Source organism: Camellia sinensis, chromosome 8 (genome assembly GCF_055761805.1).
Source record: "Camellia sinensis isolate YWXY chromosome 8, ASM5576180v1, whole genome shotgun sequence".
Classification (NCBI taxonomy): Eukaryota; Viridiplantae; Streptophyta; class Magnoliopsida; order Ericales; family Theaceae; genus Camellia; species Camellia sinensis.
Window position 1 is genome coordinate 27,939,981 of NC_138968.1, and position 12,061 is coordinate 27,952,041.

The window sequence follows — 12,061 nt, forward strand, 5'->3', positions numbered from 1 at the left end:
CAAGAGTACCTAATATATTTCTCACACCTAACATCGATAAGTGAAAAGAGGATCAAACGGTACAGCGGTAGTCCAGATCCAATGGTTATGTTCCCAACATGGCAGAGCTCACGACCGATCAGCCTTTTGGCAAGTTTTTAGGCAAGCCTCCGGCAAATCGTCCAGGAATAGCAAATGGCAAACACAGTGACTTAGGCGCACCCATGCAAATGCAATGCAAAGAACACATAAGTATAGATAAAATTTTACATCATGAAATTCAAGTCAAGTTCTCTACTTTCTCTAGCAGAGTTGCCAGAAACTGTAGCTCAACTTTTCTTGCTCCTTTCGGAAGACGACTAGCCCTACAGTGTCGGACTCCCGTGGTTCTGAATCTAATCTTACAAGTGCAATGTGAAATAGATAAACACCAAAGAGTCCAAATTTGGCAAATCTTTTGGAAAGTCGATTTTGAATAAAAATCCCAAAAATGGACTACTTTCCAAATACAAAGTTGCCACAAAATATTTTTGGAAAATTTAGGAAACCCATGACTCGTGCCAAAGGTCACGTGTCCGTCATCACCAAGATTGTCTCAGCTCGGGAACTTAGGTACGAGAGGGGAATGTCATGAATTGAGCACCCCCGCTCACCTGATCAAAGATCGACCTCTACTAATCATGATGTGAATCTTATTTATATTATATGTTCTTGTTCCAATTTATTAGGTTATTGTTACTATGTGATGCACAGACAAGTAAAGACTAATTTGCCAAAATTGGAATATTTTATCTTATGTTTGTTTGAAAATTGTTTGTGAATGTGCCACTTTGAAAAAGTGGGCTTAAATGTACATTTAATTAAATTATCACAATTCAAGCAACTAGCCTTCATCCACAGGCATTCAAATAGTTTATCACATAAGCACTTAGCCTCATGGTGAAAATGCTTTGACATGGCAACACTAACATACAATGCAATATGCTAAAATGAATAAAAACTCACCTAGTACTCCAAACTAAAAAAAGATGACAAAGTTAGAATAATGCATGATCCTAACTATGCAATATGACTAATGCAATACATGCGATATACAATTAATAGGCCCGACTACTAATATGGCATATGACTCAATTTGATAGCATGCGGTCTAAGCACGTATTCAAAGAAGTATTAACTAACAATGCATTATTAGAATAATACGCCGAGCCTCGGTACATGCAAGACAATGGATGCAAGGCATGAGACACGCTAAACGAAACATAATGCTTTAATCTAACCATCATAAGTAAGTAAATAAAAGGGAGAAAGACGTTGGGTTGAAAGACATACACATTATTACAATCACTTGCCCTCACGTAGGAGGGTCCGAATAAACTAACTAGCTAAACTAATTAACTAGCTATTACAAAACGAATTAACTAATTATTTCAAACCGAATAAACTAACTATTCTAGCTAGTTATTTCAAAACCAATAACACTAACTAATTAATTACAAATTAGAACTAACTAATTAATTACAACATGAATTACACTAATTAATTAATTAACTAATTACTCAGCCCTAGGAAGTGAGGAATGTTCATGCATGCGTGGATTTCCACTCGAAAAGCCCACTATTCTACTACCAGAATGCTTCTGTTGCACAGGAGAACCTCTTTTCACCTCAGACACTGCTCTATTCTGCTCCAAAAAGTTACTACTCAGTCTGACAAAAGTGGCCGGCAGCCAGAATTGGTGGCTTGCCGGCCAAACTTGTGGCTTGTTGGCCACAAAAAGTGGCTTGCTGGCCACAAAATCCTGGTTCTTCCTGCTGTAACAAAAAGCACACAAAGCACAAAACATGGTATTCTCAAGGTATGTTTGTACACCTTACCATTCCTTATCATCAAAACAGCTCAAAGGAGTGGCTAGCTCAATTCACAAGCCATCAATCGATGCAATTTTATTGCATGATGGCTAATGAACCAAGGTGTACAATTTCAATAAATGTACAAGAAAAGACTCTCAAACCTCCTCCCTATCATGGATTGATCAAAGGAAGTAGTTGACCTTGGAAACTTGAACAATTTCATCACTAGCAAGTATGAAATGCATCAAGTTTCCATGTGTTCAATTAACGTCCAATTGAACACCAACTTGATTATTATCTTGCATCACTTTTAATCTCAATTTTATTACTTCATTTTAATTACCAATCATTTCTTAACCAATTGAATCCAAAAGTGAGCTTTAAGTCCTCTAATGGAAAGGAGTACCAAACTAAGAGCTATTTTAGGCATGAGAGAAGTGTCATGCCGTTGGTAATAAACTCCCAAAGGGATTAAACCATTAAGCACAAGACCTCAATCTCAAGCTTAAACAAACAAGTAGCTTGAAACAACTTTCAAAGCAAATAAAAAACCAAGAAATAAGGGAGGTTATAGAGGTGATTAAAGGTGAAAACAAGTATGAAAAGCCATAAACAAATGTTATCAACTCAAATAGGTCTGTAGCTAAGGCCTAAACCACCAAACCTATGAGGACAATTATATTTCAAGCACGCAATACAAAGCTCAAATGCAATGAACAACTGAAAATAGTCCTAAAACCATGCTAAAATAGTCCTAAAACATGGTGGAATTAAGCTAACAATAGTTAGAACAATAAGCTAAAACATGGAGCATGTTAAGCTAGTGAACAAACACAAGGAGGGGAGGCTACCCCTTCCATTTTTGGGACTTCAAAACATGATTTTAGCCACTAAAAAAGTTCTGAAATTCAGTATTTAAAAGCTCAAACAAAGTTGACAAAGTGGTGGAAAACACAAGGGCAAAGGCTAAAGAAGTGAGGTACAAAGAAGGGTGATCTACCCTTCCACCCCTAATGGCCTTAAATCACAAGTTTCAGCCCAAAAATACAAAGTTTAATAGTCTAAAAGCAATAGGAAAAATAGCAAATAAAGCAAAGCAACAAGCCAAGACTTATACCTATTGAAGAGAAGAACCCTTTCCAACTATTAAACCAACACTTACACACCCTCAAGAGCTCAAAGTAGGCTCAAAAGCATCTTAACTCAAAGATCACAAGGTTTGGTTTAGAGTGTATAGGCAAAAACTTGCAAAAGCTTAGGAATTTGCAAGAGAGAGAGGGAATTGTAGAGAGAGAGAGAGAGCGAATTTTGCTCCAAAATGTTCAACCTTCAAAAATGAAAGGAGAGGTCTCTTATATATAGAAAAACATCAAACTTCCTCAGAAATATCAATACATACACGTGTAGGCAAGTGCATGCATCTGTACAAATAGCTGGTACAACTGGCCAAATATCTACTTCGGCCACTAATGCTGGCCGGTGAGCCACACCCATAGCCAACAGCCTACAGTGGTGGCCGACAAACAACAGGGTGTTTAGGCTTTGAAATACTGTGGTTTTGTTCCAAAACAAGACAGAATGTATGTAGGGTTTGAAGGCTCAAAGTTGTGGCATTCTGCTGAGGACTTCGAGCACTTGACAAGCATATATAAATTCATCATTGGGTGCGCAAGCGGTGGTGTCCAAGTCGTAAGGGCAGTAAAAAATGGAGTGTCTACAAGTGGTGTCGACCCTCAAGAAGAAAAGCTAAAACACTTGTGTTTGGTAGCAGGTAAGGTGTCGATACCTCCCAGACTGGTGTCGACACTAAATTTCGATAAGCAAACCCTAGATTTTGCAATAGACAAGGGTTGACACCTTCCAGACTGGTGTCAACCCCAAAGGCCAACAAGAAAAGGCAAGTGTCGGCACCACCAAAGGCTGGTGTCGACACTAAATTTTAGTAGCGATCTAGGAACACAGCAGGAAGGTGGTGTTGACACCTCCAAGGTTGGTGTCGATCCTTAGAGCAAAAGAATGCAAGGATTAGAAGACAGTGTCGACACCAACAAGGATGGTGTCGACCCCTGAAGCCAAAACCAAACATGAAAAGGAAGGAACGATCACCACGAATATGGTTTCTTAGATTCAAAAGTAATAAATGGGTCTGGTCTAAATCAAGATCGCTATAATAGAAATGTGATATAACCTAAAAAAGTCAAAAAATCAAAAAACTGACTTTTAACTAGCTTGTCAAAATAGGCCTTAGTCTATTCTATCTAAATATTTACTATCTAAAAAAAAAAAAAATGATTTGTTGTGGTCGAAATATGACTCAAATAAATTAGATTAAACCCAGTGAGGTTGCAACTATCCAATACAAATAAAATAACCCAAGGCACCATAGGGTGCACTCACTAGACTCCTAATTAAGGTCTCGTTTAGCATGTGTTGGGGTTAAATTAATTAATAAAAAAATAAAATAGATTAATTTAACTAATAAAAAAAATATCACACCTAACCATAATCATAACAATTTCACTTTTTCTTTCACAATTGTCAAATTAACTATAAAAAAAAAAGCTAAAAATTTATTCCAAACATAATTTTTTTAGCCAAACTAAAATAGCAAAAAAATAAAAAAAGTAGGCTAAACAAGTTTATCCCAAATAAAGCCTAAATTAACTCAAAATAAAGTCAAATTAATTGATTAGTCTAATTAATTGAAATTCATGCGTTTTTTAAAAAAAATCAAGAATTTTGGTGGTCAAAGAATTTGCCAATCCCTTTTCCAATGTCATGGACAAATCTCTTTTTTGTCAAGTTGAGTAGTACGAACATAGATGCATACACAGTAAAATAAGAATACGGCCATAACAGGAACATGACAATAAAAAATATTTTTTATGTATTTTTATGTGAAAATACATTAATTAAATAAAAAAACACATCATATGATATATCCTTATACATGTGTTTTCATATTTGACACCACTACATGTTTTGATAACACCACTACATGTTTTGAAGTATCAGTACCTCATAGGCAATAAACCTCAATTACTCTCCGTTCTCCTTGTCAACAAGCCTTCTTCATGGCACCCAATGAATCTTCCCATTAGGACAACTCCCAACCACCTTTATCTCCTGGGCGGTGACCTCACTGGAATCTTTATCTTCCAGCCAGTGACCTCCCTTGGTGACTGCCATGCCTCTCCTGCTTTTCCCTCTCTTCTCTTTCACTCCTTCATTTCACCTTTTTAAATCTTCTCTCTTTTGGCATCACATGTAGGAATGGCAATTTGAACTCGTCCCAACAGAGACCCGACCTCCCGACCTCGATTAATACGGTTTTTTCTTGAAAAATACTCCCGACGGGAGGAGGATAGTATTCAAAAAAAAATTCTCGATCATTTTCGGGTCAGAGACGGTGATAAGTTCTTCCGCCCCTGTCCTGACCCGACCCCGACCCCATTCCCCGTCTCGTTTCTGCCCTGCCTTCCTCTACTCTCTCACTCATCTACCCACTATATATACTCATCTCTCTCTCTCTCTCTCTCTCTCATCTCAGATCTAGCAATCCTAAAACACACCTCTTCTCCTCTCTCTCATTTTAGATCTCTCTCTCTCATCTCAGATCCAATCCCTCTTCCTCCACCTCTCTCTATCTCTTGTCTCTCTGCCATGGCCACACTCCGCCGCTTGATACCGGCGGCACAACCAGAGTCTCCCCCTTCTCTCTCAAGCTCGTTGCACCAGAGCTTTGACAGCTCCGCCGCTCATCACTCCGCCGCAACCAGAGTATCTCTTCTCTCTCAAGCTCGTCGCCCATCGCCGATCGAGACCTCTCTTCTCTCTCCCTGTGTGTGTATGTGATGATGATGATGATGGCGACTCAGATCTGCAGATGTGTGTGTGATGATGATGATAATGACGACTCAGATCTATAGATGTGTATGCATGTGTGTTTGTGTGACGACGACGACGACGACGACGACGACAATTCATCTTTGTAACTCCATCACCGTCAGGAATTTTTTGGGGTGGAGGAAACCCGATCCCCGTGCGGGGACGGGAAGGGGGGGTAATGGGTTCCCCTCCGGAGATTGGGGGCGGGAACGGGAAATTCCATACTTTCAGGGAACGGGAACGAGTAGTGCAATCTCCAGCCCCGCCCTGGCCATTGCCATTCCTAATCACATGTTTCTTGCCTCCTCCCTTGTTTCTCTCCAAATTTGTCAAATTTTAATCTTTAACAAACGCCCATAACATGAATTAACAACCGAAATTGTTCATGCCTTTGGGTACTCTGGTTATGCATTCTGATTGCATTTATGTATTGTGCTCATGCTAGACACATAGAATGCATCAAACCCTAATTGAAACAATAGATTCCATTGTCTTGCTCACCCCCAAAAAAAAAAAAAAAAAAAAATCCAGGTCTCAATTTACTTGCACAACACCACGTTGAACACAACCAACCCCATATACAGTTGAGCCATAAGCAACTCAAAAAATAATCGAACTTGCAGTATTTTATAGTACATAATCACAATATACAATTAAGGAACAAACAGCTCATTATTATCCCAGATAAGGAGCCCAAATTTCATTAGCTTAAAAGAAACAGATTTAAGGTACAACAACATAAATGCTATAATTTTTTGCCATCATACTGTAACTTCCTTCAAGATTTGGAGGACAGCCTCTTTGGTGGGTAGGGAAGGAATTGCACCTTTCTCTGTTACTGTTAGAGCACCACAAGCATTTGCAAAAAGAAGAGCTTCTCTTAACTGCTTCTCATCCTGCCAACGAGTCCGCAACAAGATTTACTCTTCGTAAAAGTAACGGCTGAGGTAAATTATTTGTGCATATGAATAAACAGTAAAATCTCCAGCAGAATCTTGGCTAATTTGATCAAACAAATACCAAGTGCAAGTCTGTACTGAAACTTTGTTTGGCATGTATTTTCAAAAACTATATTGGGAAATTTTTTTAAATAACTCGCCATATTTTATGAAACAAATTTAAGTATTTTTTTTTAAAAAAAAATTTAACTTTAAAAAATTGTTTTCAAACTAAAATGGTGGGTGTTTTCGAACTACTCATTGTTTATGTTTCCAAAAACACAAATAACAAAAACATTGAAAGTGAAAACTACACCAAACAAACCCATACTGTCCTTTAGGGAAATAATAATGCAATGTATACCATTTACATCCGTGCTTCACAGTGATCCTATTTATTTTTAAGAGGTAATTACTTAAAAGCTCTATTTACAAATGTTACGGTAGTTTAGGTCCTATTTAAGATTTTTTGAACCAATAAATTCTATCTAGTAAAACTGAGAATATTATCAATTTTTCCCAATTTTTAAAACTAAGAATATTACCAATTTTGCATAGTAATGTTCCAGATAATTGTTTTACTAACTGATGAAAAAAAACAGAGCATGAGATTAAATGTTTTTGCCTTTCTACTTATTGGTTTGATTCAACTATCCAATAAAACCGAGAACATTATTAGTTTTTTCCATCAAATAAAGTTTATAAAATCTTCCATGTGACACGGGATCCCCCAAACAATGCTAACTAGAAAAGACAAAAGAATAAGGAGTCAGGGTTTTTAAAAGAAAATCAATTGAAGAACAAAATATTTACGATGACACTAAAGCATGCAATATTTTTCTCTATAATAGAAGAAACATAAAATGATTGATACGAACATATGGAACACAAAGAAGTAATGAGACCAAAATACACTACCACATGCCCAAAATTGTCTTAAATAAAAAGCATCAAACAAGATCAAACAAGATATAACGAAACGATTTGTTCAAGCTAATGCAAGAAGTAACGTACCTGGTAAAGATTCACATTAGAAACTAAACTGTTCAATATCCCACCAACAAATGCATCGCCCGCACCAGTTGTGTCGACGGCTTTAACTTTAACACCAGGAACTCTACCCTTAAATTGCTGAGCGAAATGTTGATTAATGGTTAATATCTTAATATCAATGGACTCATTAGTGAATTTTAATCATGTAGAAAATCAATGGAAACCATCTGTTTGTATTTAGTTCAACTTGACAAACCACAAATCAGTTTCTAATTATAAAATAATGTGAATCTGAATGTTTACCCAATTGCCATTTGATTTTAAAAAAATACCAAAAAGTTAAGGCTGAGTTTGTCACTGATTCCAGCGAGACCCTTGAGATCAATAACATGAATACAAATACATACCTTAGTGTAGTATCTACAACCCTCGGACCCTTCAGTCACAAGCAAAAGCTTAAGGTTGGGGTGAAAAAGCTCCTCCAAGACCACATTGTCATCATAAGGATCATCACCTCCAGTCAAGAATGATATTTCTTCCTCACTTATCTGCAAGTTCAACAGAAAGTACCAGTAAGTTTTATATTGCACAATGATTCCCAGCTCCCAACCCCCGTCACACATACAATGACAAGGTGTTATACTACTCTAGGAAGCATGGACACTTCAAAATGGGTGCCATGTCGACACGTATCAGACACCTACATGCTAGGGACATGTGCGTCCACGTGTTAGACATACCGTGTAAAGTATCAATTTTTAATTATTATTTTTTTGTAGAACATTTTATGAACACGTCTTTGTGTTTGAACATTGCTTTAGGACACCTTTGTAAGGTTTTTTGTTTTTTTTTTTATTTAATTTTTGAAAGCTAATTTGGGGAAAGTAAAATAAATGAAAACAAAGAGAGAAAAGTGAAAAAAATAAAAATAAATAAAACGATGTATACATTGATGCCTCTTATATCTCGGCCCTAAATTTATATGCATATACATAGCCAATATAAAAATTATTTTTTATGTCGTATCCCTTTCGTGTCAATATCCTATCTTTTTCAAAATCACTGTCTCATTTTGTACCCATGTTCGTGTCCATGTCCATGTCCATGTCAATGCTTCTTAGATATTACCCTTAGCAGCAGCAAGAAACTTCACAGATGCATCTCATAATTTCAAAATTAGACCTTTATAACATCTGCTTGATCCCATATGCTCATTATTCCCTTCCGAGCAGCTTCCGCTGAGGGCCATAAAGGCAATCTCAAATTCGGATCATAAGAGAGGACACAACCAGACTCTTTCGCAATTTCTATTGCAGCCAGATGAGTTGACCTGCATGGTTCTTCAATCAAACTAATCGAACCATAGTGGAAAATTCTTGCCTGGATTTGAAATACAAAATCATCAACCAAATTAGCACCTGCCTCAGAATCAGTAAATCTTGCTACATTCCTATAAAAACAAGGACAAGAGAAGCAAACCTGCTTGATAAGGTTTACATCAAGCTCTGATTCAGAAAGAAGCATGTCGGCACTAGGATTACGGAAAAACATGAATTCACGCTCACCATCAGCCCTGAGAGTAACGAATGCTAGTGCAGTCCTTGCATTTGGATCAAATCGCATGCCGGAATTGTCAACCTTGTTTTGCTTCAAAATATCAGCCAACATGCACCCAAATTCATCCTCGCCTACCTAATAAAAATTGCAAAGATTTCAGAGCCATAATTGCATTTAAGCTAATATAACAGCAAAGGCATTATGCTTTGGCAACAACATACAGAAAACGATGATAGATGTACAATACAAGTTTGTCAAGGCAACGTAATAAGCCAATGCATATGAACAGTGGTAAATTAAACTAGTTATGAGAAGGCCCGGCAATACATTATGGAAACAAAATACCAATTGGTTATAAGAGCTTCATAACATTTTCTGCCAAAAAAAATCTCTCTTAATCAACTACATGTGGATACCCTTTAATGTGTGAAGTACTTGCGCTGCGCATATACATGTTTGTTTGCATAAACCTACCTAATATGGCTAGCCATCAATTGGGAAAGCACTATAGATTCCTATTTTAACAAAGCGATTTTTTTATTTTGATTTTTGGGGATGACTAGCTACTTCCATTCTTATATTTTAATGTGTTTCTCTGTAACACGGATGCCATTTTAACCAGTATTAGAAATAACTTCATTTCATACTTCAGTATCAAGTATGAAATGACCACTTCAATTATTCAATTACGGTCCCTTTCTTAATAATTCATATTTTTAAAATAAATTCTAGATATCAGAATTTGATGAAACTAACCCCCGGAAAACATGTACCATAATGGCTCCGAATGCAATTAGGGTGAAAGGAATTATTTTAGGATCATTAGAGAACTTACTGAAATCACATAACTGGGATTATAAGTGAAACACAATAAAGGGAATAATAGTAGCACATGGCATATTAGGAAGATGCAGATCATAATGCGATAAAATACACCTAGCCAATAAAAGCTGAAGAACCTCCCAATCTTGCAATACCAACAGCAACATTAGCAGGAGCACCGCCGGGAGCTTTTTTGAAGGAAGGTGCTTCCGCAAGTGAAACTCCGCCGACTGTTGGCACAAAGTCAATCAACATTTCCCCAAAGCAAACAACAAGTGAACTACTTCCATCTGTAATTAAGGCAGAACCTTAGAATAAACCACATATATGAAATGACAAATAGTCAATAAGATCGCTTGAAATCATAAGTTGAATAATATAGATGAAGTGAAAGTTTTCCTTCTTTGTACTCTCTGCCGCTTGTCCAATGACAATAAAATTTTCAAAAAAAAGAAGAAAGAGATAACTACAAAGAAACTACAGAAAACAGAATTTTGGAGTCGTTCACAAACTTCAAATCAGCTTTTATCAAAATCATACACAGAGTTCATCTGTTAGGAGTCATTTACCATTATGCCACTGATATATATATATATATATATATATCAGAAAAATTCCCACCTAATGGATTTCAAAAGTGAACACTACCAGATACCGAGCCCCTTTCTGATGGTCCGGGATGGCCTCGTGCATTTTGATCCTAACCAATTCTGAGCACCCACCATTGTAAATGTGAGCCCAAGGTTCCACATTTGTTGGGGACCCATCTTCCTGGGATCCAGTAAATGTCAGGATCTTGGGTCCACATTTGCTGAAATGGCTGTTTGGGATTGGTCGGGACCGAAATCCTACGTGCTAAAAATAACCTCATCAGTCCCATCACCCAATTGACCTTTTCCCAAGACAGCCCTTCACAATTGTGCTATTCATAGGGGAGGTTCACAACATTTGTGCCCTAAAAACCAACAATCTAACAAACCCATACAAGCAACGTGAAGGGCTTATCTTCTGCTATTATCAAATTCCAAAAGACATATTCTTAAACATAGAAATAAAAACCGTTACAGACCCATTTCAAGAAAAAAAAGAAGTAAATATAACCCAACAAAACAATTATAAATTATGTTAACAACTGCCCCACATCAATTCCCGGAGATCCCAAAGAAAGATAACAAACCTTCATGAACATGAAAAATACATAGCAATGAAAAGCTATTATCTTGGTCAGAAAAGAAAGATATAGCATCTTAACAACAATCAATGTTAAAAAATTATCCCACCAAACAAGAATCAATAACCCATTATCACAGTATAAAAAAATAATAAAAGAGAGAGAGAGAGAGAGATCATCACAAGCTCATGAAATCAGATTTCTGACAAAACCCAAAGAATTCATGAATACAATGTCTACATACAACAAGAAATGGAAGGAGAGAAAGAAGACGAACCTGAAGTGGGTCTTTCAGCCATTGTGTGATGAGAGAGAGAGAGAGCTTAAAGATATACGCTATGTTTGGTAACTTAGGAGAGAAAAGAAAAGAAATGATTACTTAAGTAATAAGAGAAAAGAAAAGAAATGAAATGATTGTAATTTCTCTCCTTTTTGTTTGGATAAGTAAGAAATAAAAGAAAAGAAATGATTGTGATTTCTCTCCTTTTTGTTTGGTTAGATTTCATTAAGAGAAAAGAAAAGAAATTATTTTATGTTATATTACCAAAATAATCTTTTTATATTTTCAATCATTTTATTTCTTTTATTTTTATAGGGGTAAAATTGGTATTATAAAAATATAAACATTTGTGGATTTCTTTTCTCTCCCAATCTCTCCACTTTTGGGAAGATTGAAAATAAGGGTTATGAGAGAAATGAGTTTCTCTCCATTTCTCTCTATTTCTTCTCATTTCTCTCCACTTAAGATAACCAAACAAAGAAGAGAAATACATTTCTCTCTATTTCTTTTCTTTTCTCTCCAAATCACTCAATCCAAACACGAACTAACAAAGGGGAAAAAGGGAAAAGAAAGACAATGA

General features: G+C 36.5%; 1 pseudogene across 1 annotated transcript; it reads right to left on the reverse strand.

Annotated features, from left to right (window-relative positions):
* Positions 1-6,328: 6,328 nt before the first annotated feature.
* On the reverse strand, positions 6,329-11,532 carry LOC145796868 (putative fructokinase-7; annotated as a pseudogene). The gene is made up of 7 exons (XR_014337501.1): positions 11,479-11,532; positions 10,145-10,320; positions 9,131-9,343; positions 8,834-9,031; positions 8,059-8,199; positions 7,673-7,789; positions 6,329-6,616 (listed from the first exon to the last, which is right to left on the reverse strand). The product of XR_014337501.1 is annotated as a putative fructokinase-7 (transcript).
* Positions 11,533-12,061: the final 529 nt, after the last annotated feature.